The 20,235-nt window shown below is 35.2% G+C and overlaps 1 pseudogene; it reads left to right on the forward strand.

Annotated features, from left to right (window-relative positions):
- The window catches only part of LOC111159266, a 26,568-nt pseudogene extending 15,064 nt beyond the window's left edge, over window positions 1-11,504 (forward strand).
- The last annotated feature ends 8,731 nt before the right edge of the window (window positions 11,505-20,235 follow it).

A 20,235-nucleotide genomic window follows, 5' to 3' on the forward strand; every position in this document is an offset into this window, starting at 1 on the left:
ATCAGTTTCATTTACAATAGCATCAAAACAGAAACTTAGGAATAAATCTAAGCAAGGAGGTGAAAGACTTTATCCTGAAAACTATTAACATCAATAAAGAAATTAGAGACACAAATAAATTTAAATGTATCCTGCACATTCATGGATTGGAAGACTTAATATTGTTAAGATGTCCACATAACTGACAGTAAACTACAGATTCAATGTAGTATCTATGCTATGTGAATTTAGCAAACTTGCTACAACCAATCTAGAAAATAGTGGGGAAATGTTTACAATAGCTCAAAAATATCATAAAGATGAAAAAACCTCTAACAAAAAAAAAATGATACAAGACCTTTCATCTCAATACGAAAACACATAACTGAGAGAAATTAAGTGAAGAAATTTCACCACACACAAAATTTAATTTAAAATAGATGATATTCTCAGATGTAAAAGCTAAAATATTTAGGCATCTAGTTTATAACAGAATATGTTCATGATTTTCAGAGAGATGAGTTCTTAAAACACTGTCTGTAACCATATATATATATTAAAAAAAACTTGATATTATTAAAGAACTTCTGTTTACTGAAATACACCAAGAAAGTGAAATGCTAAGTCATCAAAAAGGTTACATCATTGCAAACATATATCCAACTAAGAATTTTATTATACATTATTCAAAAAAAAACTTGTGTAAGTCAATAAAACACAGATGATCCAACTAACAACCGAGCAAACAATTTGAATGGACACTTCATGAAAAAGATTTCCAAACAAAAGTCAGAATAGCCATAAATACAGAGAGCAAACACAGTTGCCAGAGGGGAGGAGGATAGGCGGATGGGCAAAATGGGTGAATGGGGAATGGGAGACACAGGCTTCCAGTTATGGAATGAAGTAGTCATTGGGGATGGAAGGTATAGCATAGGGAATATAGTCAATGGTATTGTAACAACATTGTATGGTGACAGTAGCTACATTTGTGAGCACAGCATAACATATAGATTATCTAAACCATGATACTATACACCTGAAACTAATGTAACATTGTTAATTATATTCAAATAAAAAAATAAAAATTTTGAGTGAAAAAAATAAAAATATTGAGCAGAAAAAAAATTTCCACGTGAAAAATGTTTCACTATCATTACTTACCAAGAATATACAAATTAAAGCAGAGATACACACCTAGAAGAATGGCTAAAATACGTATGTGTGTGTGTATAGATAGATACATATATCTATCTACCTATATTTATTTATTTATTTTAAAGATCTATTTATTTAAAGACAGCAAGAGAGAGAGAGTGTATAAGGGGTAGAGGGAGACAGAAATAGAGGCTTAAGCAGATCCATATGGGGCTTGATCTCACAACCCCAAGATCATGACCTGGTCCAAAATCAAGAGCTAGACACTTAGCTGACTGCATCACCTAAGAGTCCCTCAAACATACATATTTTAAAGATGGATAATTACAAGTGTTGAAGAGGATGTGGAGCCACAGAAACTCTCTTAAAATGCTGAGGGATTGTAAATTAGTAAAATCACATCTGAAGAATATCTGAGAGTTTGTAACACTAAATCTCTATCTACTCAAGGATTAAAAAGTCCCACTTAATATAATATCCAACAGAAATGAGAGTTATGTCCTTCAATAAACATGTATATGAATTGTCATAACATCTGTATTTGTATCTTCCAAAAATGAGAAACCATCCAAAAAGTCCAACAATGTCATGTGTAAGTAAATTTGATATGTTCATACAATGCAAGCAATAATACATCTCAATGGTAATAAAAGTGTACAAATACTGATAAACATAATGGTTTGGATAAATTTCACATCAAGGAATCAAATATATGGAGCACATGTATTATATAATCTCATTTAGATGAAGTTCAAAGTTAATCAAACGTGATATAAATCATTAAAAAAAGTTAACCATAAGGATTACTGACTGAGAGGATGGCATGAGGAAGCCTCTTTGATGTTCTATTTTTCCATTTGGTTGGAAGTTTACATAAGTAAAAATTCAATTGATTGTAAATTTGAACTAAAAGTAAATATTCCAAATATCTGCATCATGCAATATCTTTATATCTAGAGAACTTCTGTATATTAATAATGAAAACAAACACTCAGAATGTAAAGTGACAATATGAACATAAAATCTTCAGAATATGTAACTAATAAAATTTTTTTTAAATTCAAAAGTTTGTTTTAATTCATTTGATAACATTAGGATAGCCCCAATATTAAACATAACAATGGTAGTACAAAATCCTTAATAAATCACAAGCACCCGGAATTTGGAAGGATATTTTAATACTATCTTCTGACCAAGTAGAGTTTATCAAGAAGCAGTATAGTGGTTTAAGACACCAGACTGTGAAGCCAGGTAGCCTAGGAATAGTTTATTATTTTTAAATTTAAAAAAATTTTTTTATAAACATATAATGTATTATTAGCCCCAGGGGTACAGGTCTGTGAATCGCTAGGTTTGCACACTTCACAGCACTCACCATAGCACATACCCTCCCCAATGTCCATAACACCACCACCCTCTCCTTACACCCCTCTCCCCAGCCACCCTCAGGTTGTTTTGTGACAAAAAGAGTCTCTTATGGTTTGTCTCCCTCCTGATCCCATCTCGTTTCATTTATTCTTTTCCTACCCCCCACCACCTCCCCACCATTGCATCTCCACTTCCTCATATCAGGGAGATCATATGATAGTTGTCTTTCTCTGATTGACTTATTTCGCTCAGCATAATACCCTCTAGTTCCATCCATGTCGTCGCAAATGGCAAGACTTCATTTCTTTTGATGGCTGCATAGTATTTAATTATACATATACACACCACATCTTCTTTATCCATTCATCTGTTGATGGACATCTAGGTTCTTTCCATAGTTTGGCTATTGAGGACATTGCTGCTAGAAACATTCGGGTGCATGTGTCCCTTCGAATCACTACATTTGTATCTTTAGGGTAAATACCCAGTAGTGCAATTGCTGGGTTGTAAGGTAGCTCTATTTTCAACTTTTTGAGGAACCTCCATGCTGTTTTCCAGAGTGATTGCACCAGCTTGCATTCCCACCAACAGTGTAGGAGGGTTCCCCTTTCTCCACATCCTCGCCAGCATCTGTCATTTCCTGACTTGTTAATTTTAGACATTCTGACTGGTGGGAGGTGGTATCTCATTGTGGTTTTGATTTGTATTTCCCTGATGCCGAGTGATGTGGAGCACTTTTTCATGTGTCTGTTGGCCATCTGGATGTCTTCTTTGCAGAAATGTCTGTTTATGTCCTCTGCCCATTTCTTGATTGGATTATTTGTTCTTTGTGTGTTGAGTTTGATAAGCTCTTTATAGATTTTGGGCACTAGCCCTTTATCTGATATGTCGTTTGCAAATATTTTTTCCCATTCTGTGAGTTGTCTTTTGATTTTGTTAACTGTTTCCTTTGCTGTGCAAAAGTTTTCAATCTTGATGAAGTCCCAATAGTTCATTTTTGCCCTTTCTTCCCTTGCCTTTGGTGATGTCCCTTGGAAGAAGTTGCTGTGGCTGAGGTCGAAGAGGTTGCTACCTGTGTTCTCCTCAAGGATTTTGATTGATTCCTTTCTCACATTGAGCTCCTTCATCCATTTTGAGTCTATTTTTGTGTGTGGTGTAAGGAAATGGTCCAGTTTCATTTTTCTGCATGTGGCTGTCCAATTTTCCCAACACCATTTGTTGAAGAGCCCCTCTTTTTTCCATTGGACATTCTTTCCTGCTTTGTTGAAGATTAGTTGACCATAGAGTTGAGGGTCTGTTTCTGGGCTCTCTCTTCTGTTCCGTTGATCTATGTATCTGTTTTTATGCCAGTACCATACTGTCTTGATGATGACAGCTTTGTAATAGAGCTTGAAGTCCGGAATTGTGATGCCACCAACTTTGGTTTTCTTTTTCAATATTCCTTTGGCTATTCACGGTCTTTTCTGGTTCCATATAAATTTTAGGATTATTTGTTCCATTTCTTTGAAAAAAATGGATGGGATTTTGATAGGGATTGCACTAAACATGTAGATTGCTTTAGATAGCCTAGACATTTTCACAATATTTGTTCTTCCAATCCATGAGCATGGAATATTTTTCCATTTCTTTGTGTCTTCCTCTATTTTTTTTTAATGAGTACTTTATAGTTTTTGGAGTATAGATTCTTTGCCTCTTTGGTTAGGTTTATTCCTAGGTATCTTATGGTTTTGGGTGCAATTGTAAATGGGACTGACTCCTTAACTTCTCTTTCTTCTGTCTTGTTATTGGTGTATAGAAATGCAACTGATTTCTGTGCATCAATTCTATATCCTGACACTTTACTGAATTCCTGTACAAGTTCCAGCAGATTTGGAGTGGAGTTATTTGGGTTTTCCACATATTGTATCATATCATCAGCAAAGAGTGATAGTTTGACTTCTTCCTGGCCGATTTGGATGTGCTTTATTTCTTGTCTGATTGCTGAGGCTAGGACTTCTAGTACTATGTTGAATAGCAGTGGTGAATAGCAGTGGTGATAATGGGCATCCCTGCCATGTTCCTGACCTTAGAGGAAAAGCTCTCAGTTTTTCTCCATTGAAAGTGATATTTGCGGTGGGTTTTTCATAGATGGCTTTGATGATATTGAGGTATGTGCCCTCTATCCCTACACTTTGAAGAGTTTTGATCAGGAAGGGATGCTGTACTTTGTCAAATGCTTTTTTAGCATCTATTGAGAGTATCATATGATTCTTGTTCTTTCTTTTATTAATGTATTGTATCACTTTGATTTGTGGATGTTGAACCAACCTTGCAGCCCTGGAATAAATCCCATTTGGTCGTGGTGAATAATCCTTTTAATGTATTGTTGGATCCTATTGGCTAGTATTTTGGTGAGAATTTTCGCATCTGTGTTCATCAAGGATATTGGTCCATAATTCTCTTTTTTGATGGGATCCTTGTCTGGTTTTGGGATCGAGGTGATGCTGGCCTCATAAAATGAGTTTGGAAGTTTTGCTTCCATTTCTATTTTTTGGAACAGTTTCAGGAGAATAGGAATTAATTCTTCTTTAAATGTTTGGTAGAATTCCCCTGGGAAGTCATCTGGCCTTGGGCTTTTGTTTGTTTGGAGATTTTTGATGACTGTTTCAATCTCCTTACAGGTTATGTGTCTGTTCAGGTTTTCTATTTCTTCCTGGTTCAGTTGTGGTAGTTTATATGTCTCAAGGAATGCATCCATTTCTTCCAGATTGTCAAATTCGTTGGTGTAGCTTTGCTCAAAGTACGCTCTTATAATTGTTTGTACTTCTTTGTTATTGGTGGTGATCTCTCCTAATTCATTCATGATTTTATTTATTTGGGTCCTTTCTCTTTTCTTTTTGATAAGTCTGGCCAGGGGTTTGTCAATCCTATTAATTCTTTCAAAGAACCAGCTCCTAGTTTCATTAATTGGTTCTATTGTTTCTTTGGTTTCTATTTCATTGATTTCTGCTCTGATCTTTATTATTTCTCTTCTCCTTCTGGGTTTAGGCTTTCTTTGTTGTTCTTTCTCCAGCTCCTTTAGGTGTAGGGTTAGGTTGTGTATTTGAGACCTTTCTTGTTTCTTGAGAAAGGCTTGTACGGCTACATATTTTCCTCTCAGGACTGCCGTTGCTGTGTCCCACAGATTTTGAACTGTTGTGTTTTCATTATCATTGGTTTCCATGAACTTTTTTCAATTATTCTTTAGTTTCCTGATTGACCCATTCATTCTTTAGAAGGATGCTGTTTAGTTTCCATGTATTTGGGTTCTTTCTAAATTTCCTCTTGTGATTGAGTTCTAGCTTCAGAGCATTGTGGTCTGAAAATATGCAGGGAATGATCCCAATCTTTTGATACTGGTTGAGACCTGATTTATGACCCAGGATGTGATCTATTCTGGAGAATGTTCCATGTGCACTAGAGAAGAATGTGTATTCTTTTGCTTTGGTATGGAATGTTCTGAATATATCTATGATGTTCATCTGGTCGAGTGTGTCATTTAAGGCCTTTATTTCCTTGTTGATCTTTTGTTTGGATGATCTGTCCATTTCAGTGAGGGAAGTGTTAAAGTCCCCTACTATTATTGTATTATTGTTGATGTGTTTCTTTGATTTTGTTATTAATTGGTTTATATAGTTGGCTGCTCCCACGTTAGGGGCATAGATATTTAAAATTGTTAGATCTTCTTGTTGGACAGACCCTTTCAGTATGATATAGTGTCCTTCCTCATCTCTTATTATAGTATAATATAGTATATAAATATATAGTATTTGGCTTAAACTCTGATTGATCTGCTATAAGGATTGCAACTCCTGCTTTCTTCTGATGTCCATTAGCGTGGTAAATTCTTTTCCACCCCCTCACTTTAAATCTGGAGGTGTCTTCGGGTCTAAAATGAGTTTCTTGTAGGCAGCATATTGATGGGTTTTGGTTTTTTATCCATTCTGATACCCTGTGTCTTTTGATTGGGGCATTTAGCCCATTAACATTCAGGGTAAGTATTGAGAGATATGAATTTAGGGCCATTGTATTGCCTGTAAGGTGACTATTACTATTACTATATTGTTTCTGCTCCTTTCTGATCTACTACTTTTAGGGTCTGTCTTTGCTTAGAGGACCCCTTTCAATATTTCCTGTAGAGCTGATTTGGTGTTTGCAAATTCTTTCAGTTTTTGTTTGTCCTGAAGCTTTTTCTCTCTCCTTCTATTTTCAATGATAGCCTAGCTGGATATAGTATTCTTGGCTGCATGTTTTTCTCGTTTAGTGCTCTGAATATATCATGCCAGTTCTTTCTGGCCTGCCAGGTCTCTGTGGATATGTCTGCTGCCAATCTAATATTTTTACCATTGTATGTTATAGACTTCTTGTCCCAGGCTGCTTTCAGGATTTTCTCTGTCACTAAGACTTATAAATTTTACTATTAGATGACGGGGTATTGATGTATTCTTATTGATTTTGAGGGGGGGCTCTTTGCACTTCCTGGATTTTGATGCTTGTTTCCTTTGCCATATTAGGAAAATTCTCTCCAATATACCTTCTGCTCCCCTGTCTCTTTCTTCTTCTTCTTCTGGAATCCCAGGTATTCTAATGTTGTTTCATCTTATGGTACATTTATCTCTCGAATTCTCCCCTCGTGGTCCAGTAGCTGTTTGTCTCTCTTTTGCTCAGCTTCTTTATTCTCTGTCATTTGGTCTTCCATATCACTAATTCTTTCTTCTGCCTCATTTATCCTAGCAGTACGAGACTCCATTTTTTATTGCACCTCCTCATTCATAGCATTTTTTATGTCAACTTGGTTAGATTTTAGTGTTGTTTTTGTTGTTGTTGTTGTTGTTTTCTCTCCAGAAAGGGCTTTTATTTCTCTGGACAGGGTTTCTCTATCTTCCATGCCTTTTTTGAACCTGGCTAGAACCTTGAGAATCATTATTCTGAACTCTAGATCTGACATATTACCAATGTCTGTATTGATTAGGTCTCTAGCCTTCAGTACTGACTCTTGTTCTTATTTTTTTTGTGGTGAGTTTTTCAGCCTTGTCATTTTGTTCAGATACGAATATATGAAGAAGGAAATGAAATAGTAAAAGGGTGGCAAAGACCCCAGGAAAATGTGCTTTAACCAAATCAGAAGAGACCCAAATATTGGGGGGAGAAAGGGGGTAAAATGAAGTTCAGAAAAAAAAAATTAAGAAGAAAACAAATAAAGAAAAAATATAAAAAAGAAAAAAATATACATATATATTAGACCGGTGACTAGAACAGGTCACCTGCTTAATTTTGGGAGTATTTTGGTCTCTTAGTAGAAACTTCCTCCCAAAATTTTAAAGAATGAAAAACATATATAATGGTAAACACAATGAAGGGATGTAATATGACTATAAAGATGAAAATTTTTTTTTTTTATTTCTAACAAAGGAGTTGATAAAGTAAGTTAGTTGGGAGAATAAAGACAAAGAAAGTATAGAGAATTTTCTCAGGCTGGAGACTAGATCAAGCCCAGTGCTAGATTTGGGGTATATTTTGATTTATTAGAAGAAGTTGTACCCCAAATTTTTTGGAAGAAAAACCCTATGTGTATCCAAAAAACAAAGTTAGATACAATGAAGGATATAATATGACTATAATAAAAGTTCAAAAAAGATTTTTTTAAGAAAGGTATTAAGATAAACTAGTTAAAAATTGTAAAAGAGGAAAGGGTAAAAGTTAAAAAAATTAGAAGAAAAAAAATAAAAAAAAATTAACTTTGCAAGACTAAGATTCATGGCGAGAAAGCCATGAATGCATGCTTTGCTTTCTCCTCCTCTGGAATTCTGCTGTTCTCCTTGGTAAGTGAACTTGGGTTGGCTGGATTTCTTGTTGATCTTCTGGGGAAGGGGCCTGTTGTAGTGATTCTCAAGTGTCCTTGCCCCAGCACACCCTTACCAGGGGCCAGGCTAAGTAATCCACTGGGGTTTGCTTTCAGGAGCTTTTGTTCCCTGAATGCTTTCCGTAGAGTTCTGGAGGACAAGAATGAAAATGGTGGCCTCCCAATCTCTGGCCTGAAGGAGCCAAGAGCTCAGGGTCCCACTCTTCAGTGCGCCCTCAGAGTAACGCATTCAATCACTCCCGTCTCCCTGGCCTCTGGCTGCGCTCTGAGCTCACCCAGCCTGTGACCAAGTGTCTCTGTCTCTGGCACACAGCTCTGCCTGGAGTTTCTGAACCTCACAGATCCCTGAGCTTTTCCAGGTCAGGGTCTCCCTGGATCTTGTGGGGACCCCACTCAGAGCACCGGCCTGTGCCTCAGATTATGGTTCAAGATAACCCCGAGTTGAGAGCTCACTCTTCAGCTCTGTCTCTGTAGCCAGCTTCCCCGGCTTCCCCGCTCTAATACTTGTAAGCTCTGTGACACTCAGACACCCCTGATCTTTCTGTGACCCCACAGGACCTGAGGCTTTCCCTGCATGGGCTTACACCCCAGTATAGCCTCTGGAGTGATGTCCCTCAGTGAAGCAGACTTTTAAAAGTCCTGATTTTGTGCTCCATTGCTCTGTCGCTTGCAGGGAGCCAGACCCTCCCCCTGTGGTCTATCTTCCCGTCACTTTGGATTCACTTCTCTGCCAGTCCTACCTTTCAGAAGGTGGTCAATTTTCTGTTTCTAGAATTGTTGCTTTTCTTCTCTTTGATCTCCTGTTGGATTTGTAGGTGTTTGGAATGGTTTGAGCTATCTAGCTGATCTCCTGCTACCTGATGTCATGTCAGCCTGCTACTTCTCTGCCATCTTGACTCCTCCCCTCTAACTAATAAAAATCTTAAAAAATGTTCATTCACACTGTGATAAGGCAAACGCAATTTAAGATAACAAGGTATAATTTTTACCCATCACACTTGTAAAATTAAAATTAAATAACGGTAACAACTGATATTATCCAGTGTGGAAAAGAGTGTGAAATCAGTGTCATGTATATTATTCATGGGAGCATAAGGTAGTCTAGCTGCTTTGGTAGAAAAAAAATATTCTGTCAACCTCTGCCTCAGAAATTTCACTTTCAGGTCTCTATCCCTTATAAATAATAAATGTCTAAAAAACAATGAACAAAATTCAAAATGCAATATTGTTTACTACAGCACTATTTGTAAGAATAATAAAATAATAGATGATGTACATGTTGTCAAGAGAGTACTTCATTATAGCATACCATGTTTTAAATGCTAATTCTTTTATCTCAGAGAAATAATTTTTTACTCAATTTGATAGTATAAAAAAGGGAGTCACCTGAATGCATAAATAGCCCTTTTATCATTCTATTTTTATCATTAAGAGCACAACTTGCACCCATATTTCCACAGTTAGTACAGATGATAAGAAATGTGTTATATACAATAAGTTGGACTGAAATGTACTCTAGATGGGCAGACATTCAGGAAATTTGAGTGAGGGTCAATGACCTAGCAATAAACTCGAAGTGAAATGATCCTTCCTCCAGCCCTGTACAAAGGGTAGAGTCCCACAAGAGTTATAGGGATAGAGAAGTTAACAGGGTTACTACAGCAGCCTAACCATCTATATAGGACGATTTGCCATCCCAAGGAAAATCTCTACAGATCCTAATGCCTGTCGCATGGAATCTTAAATTCTACCTTTGAAATTTTTTTCCTGAAGACTTTTATTAAAAAACATACAAACAAACAAACAACCAAAAAAAACTAGTATGTCAAGGAAAATTAACTTAGGTCTTGATGGTGAATGTAAAAATGAAGAGGGGAAGAAAATACTGATTGATGGAAGGCAGAGATGCATCAGGTTGAAGTTAAATGCCCCCGACCAGGTGACTTCATGTTCCAAAATACCTTGGCTACTTCATCATTGTCTTAAAGTTGAAACTTACTGAAGAATATATATTCAGTATCAGCTAAGGAGAAAATAACTTCTAATGGATCAATCTCTCTCTTCCTAGAGAGACATATTTCCTCTGAAATCTGAAGATTCTTGCATTTTGTGTGAAGTATCTCATTCACTTCCAAAGTTACTAATGCCCCTTGTTTAATTTCTTTGATCAAGGAGCCAGGTCAAATAGATAAAAACCAGAGGTGGTGAGAAACTTTGTCCTGGCAGGCTTCTCAGAGACCCCATCTATTGAGGGAAGGTTATTTGGACTATGTCTTTTCTTCTATGTGTCCAACTTGAGTAGGCAATGTCATCATGGTCATAGTGGCCTCTTAACTATATTAATTCATCACCCATGCATTTCCTTCTTGGCAACCTCTCTTTCCTGGACTTATTATTATTATAGTTATTCAACAGTAACTACCCCTAAGCTTCTGGCTGACTTTCTTGATAAAGATAAACTCATTCACTATGACCAATGCATCGTGCAGTTCTTCTTTCCACATTCTGAAGGTCAGCTGAGATATTCTTGCTCACAGTGATCGCCATGTTGCAAGTTGCAAGTTGTAACCACCTGCACTATACCATTATCATGAGTTGAGAATTATGTTGTGTGTTGGTGGCTGCCTAATGAATGGGAGGGTTTGTGTACTCTGTCCAGATGATTCTCACTATCCATCTGCCTTTTTGTGGACCAAACCAGGTGGACAACTTCTTCTGTGATGTTCCCCCTGTCATCAACATGCTTGTGCAGACACATTTGTCATTGAATTGTTAATAGTATCTAACACTGGGCTGAGCTCTACTGGCTCCTTTGTGGTGCTGGTTTCTTCTTACTCCACTATCCTGGTCAAGATTCTCTCCAAGGAGGGAAGATGAAAGGCACTCTCCACCTGTGGCTCCCACCTCATAGGAGTAACACTCTTCTTTGGACCCTGTATTTTATCTATGTTCATCCCTTCTCCACATTTTTCTGTGGACAAGATGGTATCTGTTCTCTAATATTATCACCCCCATGCCATATCCTCTCATCTATAGAGTTCAGAACAAAGAGGTCAAGTCAGCCATGTGGAAACTGTGGGATAGGAGTGGACTTACTTGGAAAAAGCAGGAGACATAAGCAGTTGAAGTGATTTTTTGACAGCAGAGAATCTGAGGTTAAAATAATTACTTTTCCACTAATGAGTTAGGAGAGGATAGCCTAATTGTTCAGTTTTTTTCCCATTAAATCCTAATAGTCCTATTAATGGCACTATAATGAAACTCAGAAAAACTCCTGTCATACTGAATTATTCTGTCTTCTGCCTCCTTTTTCTTCTCTGAAGCATCTGTTTGCTGTTTCTCCATAAATTGTGTTCTTTCATTCTACTCATCCATCTGATCAAACCTTATTCCATCCATTCTTTTCATTTAGTTTGACACCACACACTGGCATAAACACACCTTTCCAAACTCTTACCACTTTCTTCTCCACCTTGTCTCTGGTTTTACTGTCTTCTCAACTTTTATATTCTAACTAGATATCTGCAATGAACTGAATTAGGAATGTATATGTATTTATTACTCTCACAAAATATTTAGAGCGTTATCAGTTAGATGAATTAGAGTGAATCCAATTTATGTAACTTCTAACAACAAACTAATGGGATATATTAGTTGGCTTCATCACTTCATCATAGCACTACCATCTAGTAGTACAATTCAGAGGTCAATTGCCTAATAGTGTGGGTTCAACTAACTATTTTTGAATTACAAATCAAGTGAATCTTAGACAAGTCGTTTAAATTATTGCAGCCCTACTTCCCTCAGCTATAGCATAAATAGAATGATGCTTACCTCTCAGTGACTTGGTGAGAGCTAAAAATGGCAAGAGATGGGAATATGTTTAGTTTGGTGCTTATTCATTAGATTTTTCAATGACAGAAAGGTACATATGGTGAAAATTTAAACTGGTTTATTACCCTTAATGAAACAACAGTATGATCTACCATAACCAGTTCCAGGAAAATGCTAGAAAGTGTACAGAAATGAGCCAAGACATGTCCATCTTTATCCATTTGGGGAACACCCTATATTATTATCAACATTATCATAAAAAACCCTCACTGGCATTTGTTATCCTCAGTATTAAGACTAGTTCACAGGTTTATGTACTCCTTACTAAAATTTTATAATCAAAGACAGGAAAATTGAATTGTCAATTAAGAACTAACTGAACACAAAATACAAATGGATAATAAAGCATTTTTAACAAACTTTGATTTTTAAAGTTTTTTAAACACTTATTTATTTATTTGGAGAGAGAAAGAGTACACAAGTGAGCACAAGTGGGAGGGGCAGAGGGAGTAGGAGAGAGAATCCCAAGCAGATTCCACACTTGGCATGGAACCTGCTGTGGTGCTCAATCTCAGGACCCTGACATCACCATCTGAGCAGAGACCAAGAGTCAGACTATGCCACCCAGGTTCCCCTATTTTTACTGTTTTTTAAAATAAGGGAATCACAGAAGCAATTTCAGCAACTAATTTGTGGGACAGAGACAAAAGCCAAAATTGTTAGGTAATTTCATTGAAGACTTCAGTTTTGTCTTTATTATCGCTCTGTTCCCAAAGCTTTTTAAAACACCTAAAATAAAAAAGACTCAACAAAAATATGTTCGGTAAATGAAGGAGGTTTTTATATGTTCATTGATCAATTTGGTAAGGATTAAGGAGGAGTTAATTCAGAGCTGTTTTCTTTTCCCTCACTTGGAAAGATAACTTGTAAGTTTTTCATTGAGAAATAGGAAACACTTTGAGAGTTGTCACAGAAGCAATATTTAATAAAAAAATAGACACATCAAAACACCTATGCATATATAACATTGTCAGAGAAGTCAGATATCAAAATTAAAAAGGTAATTAAGTAATCAAATTCACAACACAAGCAACTATAAATCATGTGATTTCATATATCAATACTGACTATGGGATCAGCAAAGTCAGAATTTTAATTCTTAGTACTTTAATAACAGTATTACTAACAGAGGAGGTATTTGAAGTTCAAAATTCAGCAAAATTGAGGCAATCATAATGACACAATCCAGTTTAGTTTTCACTAGAGATTAATACAGAGTGTCTCTCTAGTACTGCTAGAAATTTCCAACTAATCAATGATACATGGAAAAAGGGATGTTTGGGAATTTAAAAAAACTATTCAATATTTTGTGGTAGGAGAAGATAAAACTTAAGATAAAATCAGAGTTTTCAGAAAATATAAACAGACATAACTGTAAATCCTATAGGATAAGTGAAAATACGTATCTAAGGATAAAGCTTTCTAGAAATTCAAGAAAACAGACATATTTCAAAAATATTGCTTCTGTATATTTAAACAAATACTCAAATTGTTCACCATACTAGCAATTATAAATTGCTTCTTTTCTTATCCTTTTCAAAGGCCACTTTCATTTCAACATAACATTAAACTCTATGAGAAACCTATCCAATGATACATTTAAATCTTCAAACCTAGTATATAATGCTTTTATTCAAATAAAATATGAAACCACTGATTTTAAACAAAAATTCTTACCCAGTAGTGGAATTACTAGGTCACATGGTAGTTCTATTTTTAATTTTTAGAGGGAACTCCACACTGTTCTCTCCAGTTACTACACAATCTGCATTCCCACCAACAGTGCATGAGGGTTCCTTTTTGTCTACATCTTCATCAACATAGGTTATTTCTTATCTTTTGATTTTAGCCATTCTGAAAGAAGTGAATTAATATCTCAACAGGTGTGAATTTATATCTCATTGTTGTTTTGATCTGCATTTCCTTGATGATGAGTGATTTTGAGCATTTTTTCATGTGGCTCCTGGCCATCTGTATGTATTCTTTGGAAAAAAATGACCCTCTGCCCATTTTTAATGGCATTATTTTTGGGTTTTTTGGTGTTGGATTTTACAAGTTCTTTATATATTTTATATATTAACCCCTTATCAGATATATCATTCAGAAATATCTTCTCCCATTGAATAGCTTGCCTTTTTGTTTTGTTGGTGGTTTCCTTCACTGTACAAAACCTTTTTGTTTTGATGTAGTCCTAACACTTTAATTTTGCCTTTGTTTCCTTTGCCTTTGGAGACATATCTAGAAAAATTTGCTATTGCCAATGTCAAGGAAATTACTACCTTTGTTCTCTTCTGAGATTTTTATGGTTTCAGGTCTCACATTTAGGTCTTTAATCCGTTCCGAGTTTATTTTTGTGTATGGTGTGAGAAAGTGGTCCAATATCATTCTTTTGCATGAAGCTGTTCAGTTTTCCCAGTACCACTGGTTGTAAAAATATTCTTTTTCCCATTGTATATTCTTGCCTCCTTTGTCCTAGATCAATTGACCATAAATGTTGGGTTTATTTCTGGACTCCTCTATTCCATTGATTTATGTGTCTATTTTTGTGCAAGTCCTATACCGTTTTGATTACTAAACCTTTGTGGTATATCCTGAAATCTAGGATTGTGATATATCCAGCTTTGCTCTTGTCTCTCAAAATTTCTTTGGTGATTCAGGGTCTTTTCAGGTTATTCAAAGAAAACAAAAAGACTAAGTTGAAAATATACATGTACCCACATACCTATTGTAGCACTATTTACAGTACCCAAGATAAAGAAACAACCTAACCATGTCCATCCATTGATGAATGGATAAAGAAGATGTGGTGTGTATGTGTGTGTGTGTGTTTGTATATATTACTCAGCCATAAAGGAGAATGAGATCTTGACATTTGCAACAACATGGATGGATCTAGGGGGTATAATGCTAAGTGAAGTGAGTAAGACAAAGACCACTACCACATTTCATTCATAAGTGGGATTTAAAAAACAAAACAAAGAAAAAAAAAAGAACACAGACAAAAAAACAGGCTCTTAATACAGAAAACAGGTGGTTGCTAGAGGGAAGATGGGTGGGGAATGGGTAAAATAAAGGGGATTAAAGGTACACTTATACTGATGAGCACTGAGTAATGCATATAACTACAGAATTATACTGTAAACCTGAAACCAGTACAACACTGAATGTTAAGTATACTTCCATCATAAAAATAATTCTAAACCATGTTGACAGTATTGTTTAGCTTATAATAAAATCATAAACGATTCCTAGAATTTCATTCTCTTAACACAAGTATTTATTCCTCATTCCTACCAAACTATAGATATGGGTACAGATCAGCAGTTGATCTCTGCTCCACCTCTACTTGGGACTCTTATTAACATTAGGGTAGGGAAATGTTATGTGGTGAATCTCCACTTACTACAATGAGCTCTTAATTATACCAATAAGTTCAATTATTTGAATAAAATTTCCTGAACACCATAACTATTCAAGGTGGTAAGTTTAGATTAAAAATATTAAATCTATTCTTAAAATCATTCCCAAAAAGAAAATTCACATTAGTGAATTCTTCAAACATATTAGGAGGAAACTCTACCTGTGAAAAATGGAAAACAAATTTTAAGTCTTTTTATGCCATCAGCTTGTCTTTAATTCCAAAACATGACAATGAGGTTATAACAAAATTAATTTCACCTATGAACATGAAAGTTATAATCCTTAGTAAAATATTAGCAAAGTGAATCTAACTTGTATTATTCCAGATATGAAAGGCTGGTTTGATATTCAAACATCAATTCACATAATAGACCATGTTTATATACTGATAGATATAGTAAAACATTTGATAAAATTCAACACCAATTCATTAAAAAAATTGTAAACTGCCAGCAACACAGAATTTTATACTAGGAAATACTTAATCTGATAGAGTATTCACACAAATAACTAAACTAAATAAAATAGATACTGTGCTCACTTTGATAAAGGGAAATACATAAGAATGCTGGGTATTATCACTTTAACAACACTGTTTTGGAGGACCAGATGGCATAATGAGGCAACAAAAAGAAATAAAATGGAATAGAATTGGAAGGGGAAAAAACTATTCACAGATGATACAATGTATATATATGGGAAATTCAAAAGAATCTACAAAAGCTCAATAAAGAAGTTTAACACAATTACTGGATAAGAAGTCAATATTTTATTGTAAAATCAATTATAGACTCCCAGATCTGAAACAAGATGAAAAAAATGTGCTATTCTGTATTCCTTCTACTAAAAGCTGGATTTTTAAAAAATATAAACTAATAATCTTTTAGCTAGACTAAGAAAATAAGACTAAAAATAAGAAATGAAAGCAGAGATATTACAATGGATGTCAAAGAAAGACAAAGAATCATAAAACATCATTAACAATTGTACACCAACAAACTGGATAAACCTAGAAGAAATGGATAAATTCCTAGACAATTACAATCAGCCAAGACTGTCATGAAGTCCAGCAGCAGCTTCTACTAAACACTAAAAGATAAGTGATACCAATTCTTCCTAAAATTTTCCAGATCAGGGGGGTAGGTGAATGAACAGGAAGGAACACTTTCACCTTATTTTACAAGGCCATAATTACCTCAGTACTACAGCTAATTAAGTACACTGTAAGAAGAGTAGAGTACAGGCCAATATCCCTAGGATATGCAAAAATTATCAACAAAATATTATCAAACCCAACTCAACTCTACATTAAAAGGATCATATACCATGAACGAACAGGAATTATCCCTGGGATGTAATGTTTCAATATATGCAATTCAACAAACATGATACACCATCTATACAAAATAATAGATAAAAATCTTATGATCATAGATGCAGAAAAGCATTAAAAAACACATTTTCATGACTAAAACAACAAAAACAACAACAACAACAACCTGGTATAGAGGAAACAAATCTCAACGTAATAAAGGCTACCTATGACAGTCTCATAGTTAACATCACACTCAAAAGTAAAAGGTTAAAAGCTTACCATCTAAAAGAAGGAATAAGGCAAGAGTGCCCACTCTTGCCACCCCTATTCAACACAGGACTGGAAGGCCTAGCCAGAACAATAAGGCAAACAAAACAAAACAAAACAAAACAAAACCAAAAAAACCAAAAACCAAAACCAAAACAAAGGCATCCAAATCAGAAAAGAAAAACTGTGTTTGTTTGCAAATTATATCATCCTATATAAAGAAAATACTAAAGACTCAACCAAAAAAGTGCTAGAAAAAAATTCAACAAATTCAGAAATATTGCAGGATACAAAAATCAACACAGATAAATCAGTTGCATTTCTATACACTAATAGCCAAACATCTAAAAAAGAAATAATCCCATTCACAATAGCATAAAAAGCAATATATCACTTAAAAATAAATTTGATCAAAGGAGGTGAAAGATCTATACACAGAAAACTACAAGACTGATGAGAGAAATTGAAAAAGACACAAATGGGAAGACATCTTGTGTTCACAGAATGGAAAAATTAATAGTGTTAAAATGTCCACACTATCCAAAGACTTCTATATATTTAATGTAATTCCTATCAATTTCACAAGAGTAATTTTTTAAAGAATTGAAAAAACAATCCCAAAATTTGTATGAAACCACAGAAGGATGAATACCCAAAGAAATTCTAAAGAAGAAAAACAATACTGGAGGAACTATACTTCCTGACTCAGAGCTACAGTACTCAAAATGGGATGGTTATTGGCATAAAAACAGATACATAGAACAATGGACTAGAATTGAAAGCCAAGAAATAAACCCTCACATATACGGCCAACTAGTATTTGACAAGTATGTGAACAATAGTCAATGGGGAAAGAACAATCCCTTCAAAAAATGGTGCTGGAAAACTGGATAATCACACACAGAAAAATGAAACTAGATTTCTATCTTAAAACACAAAAAAGTAACTTGAAATGGATTAAAGACTTATTTATTTATTGATGTTCATTAAAGTTAAAGGACTGCTACTGCCCCTCAGAACAATTTGTTACTTAAACTATAACCCCTGGAGGATTTTACTAGTTACCAAGCACATTTAGATAGGGTGCCCATTGTTATTTAGATGAGTCCTTTGAATGTGCTTGGTTAACTATAAACTTTATCCTCCTCCTTCTTTGTCCACAAGACATGTGACTAATGTTTGACCTTCATGGGTGGTTCCTCTGTTGGCTATTGTTTCTATCTAATAAAAGTAAGACTGAGGAGTTGCTTGGTGCAGCAGTCTTTTAGACTGTTGTCCCCTGCTCCCAATCTCTTGCAGCTGACTTGTTTGTGCCTAATTCTTCTCCTGTTGGCTGACTGGAAGCTGCAAGGGATTAAAGACTTAAACATACTGCCTGAATCCACAAAATTCCCAGAAGTGAGCATAGGGAAAAATCCTTGACACTGGTCTTAGCACCAAGTTTTTGTATATGATACCAAAAACATAAGCTACAACCGTAAAAATCAAATGTGGGATATTATCAGACAGCTTCTACACAACAAAAGAAACAAAATGAAAAGGCAACATACAGGATAGGACAAAATATTTGCAAATCATATATCTGTTAGGAAGTTAATATCCAAGGTTCACGTGGGTGACTCATTGGTTAAGCACCTGCCTTCTGCTCAGGTCTTGATCTCTGGGTTCTGGATTCAAGCCCTGCATAGGGCTCCCTGCTCAGCAGAGAGTTTGCTTCTCCCTCTCCTGCTGCAGCTGCCCTTCCCCCTCTCATGTGTGAGTTCACTCTCTTTCTCTCTCTCCTTCTCAAATAAATAAAATCTTAAAAAAAAAAGTTAGTATCCAAAACATATGAGGTACTCATACGACTCAATTGCAATCAATTAATCCATAAACAATCTGACTTAGAAATAGGCAGTAAAGCTGAATAGAATTTTTCCAAAGAAGACATTCAACTGGCTGACAGGTACAGGAAATGGTACCCCATGTCACTAATCATCAGGGAAGTGTAAATTAAAATCACAATAAGCTATCAGCTCACACATATTAGAATGAGGAAGGTCTTCAAAAAGAAAAGAGGTTAAGTATTGATGAGGATGCAGAGAAACGGGAATACTTGGGCACTGTTGGTAGGAATATTAACTGGTGCTGGCACTAAGGAAAAGAGTAAAAAAAGAAATTAAAAATCAAACTACCATATAATCAAGCAATCCCACTTCTTGGTATATATCTGAAAAAAAAAAAGAAAAGAAAGAAAAAACGATGTCAAAGAGGTTCCTACGCTCAATGCAGCATTGTTCACAATCACCAAGATATGGAAACAATGTAAATATCTGTCAACAGGTAACTCAATAAAGAAAATGTGAGATATAGACACACACACACACACACACACACACACACACACACAGGCAATTATTCAGCCATGAGAATAAAGGACGTTTGTGACAATATGGATAGATCTTGAGGGCACTATACTGAGTGAAATAAGTCCGAGAAAGACAAATACTGTATGTGGATGTAAGCTTACAGCAGGTAAAAATAGAATGTATTTACCAGGGGTTTAGGAGAACTCAGAGAAGTTAGTCAAAGGGTATAATTTCCAGTTATGAGACAAGTAGGTTTTGGGGACCAATGTATACCCCAAGATTATACTTAATAATATATTACATATTTTAAGATTGCTGAGAATGTAGATATTAAACATTCTAACCACAAAAATATGTTAATTATGTGATGGGATGAAGGTGTTAACTAACAAGCTAACACTATAGTGGTAATCATTTTGAAAAATCTATGTATGAAATCGATGTATTTTATACTTAAAACTTACTCAACACTGGATGTCAATTGTATCTCACTAAAGCTGGGGGGAAAAAAAGAGCTACACTGAGACTCTACAGATAGATCAAAATAAAATTCTAAATATTCAAGTAAGCCCAGGACAGCAAAAAAAAAAAAAAAAAAAAAAAAA

The sequence above is a fragment of the Enhydra lutris genome, unplaced genomic scaffold (genome assembly GCF_002288905.1).
Source record: "Enhydra lutris kenyoni isolate GAN:26980312 unplaced genomic scaffold, ASM228890v2 scaffoldscaffold4, whole genome shotgun sequence".
Lineage (NCBI taxonomy): Eukaryota > Metazoa > Chordata > Mammalia > Carnivora > Mustelidae > Enhydra > Enhydra lutris.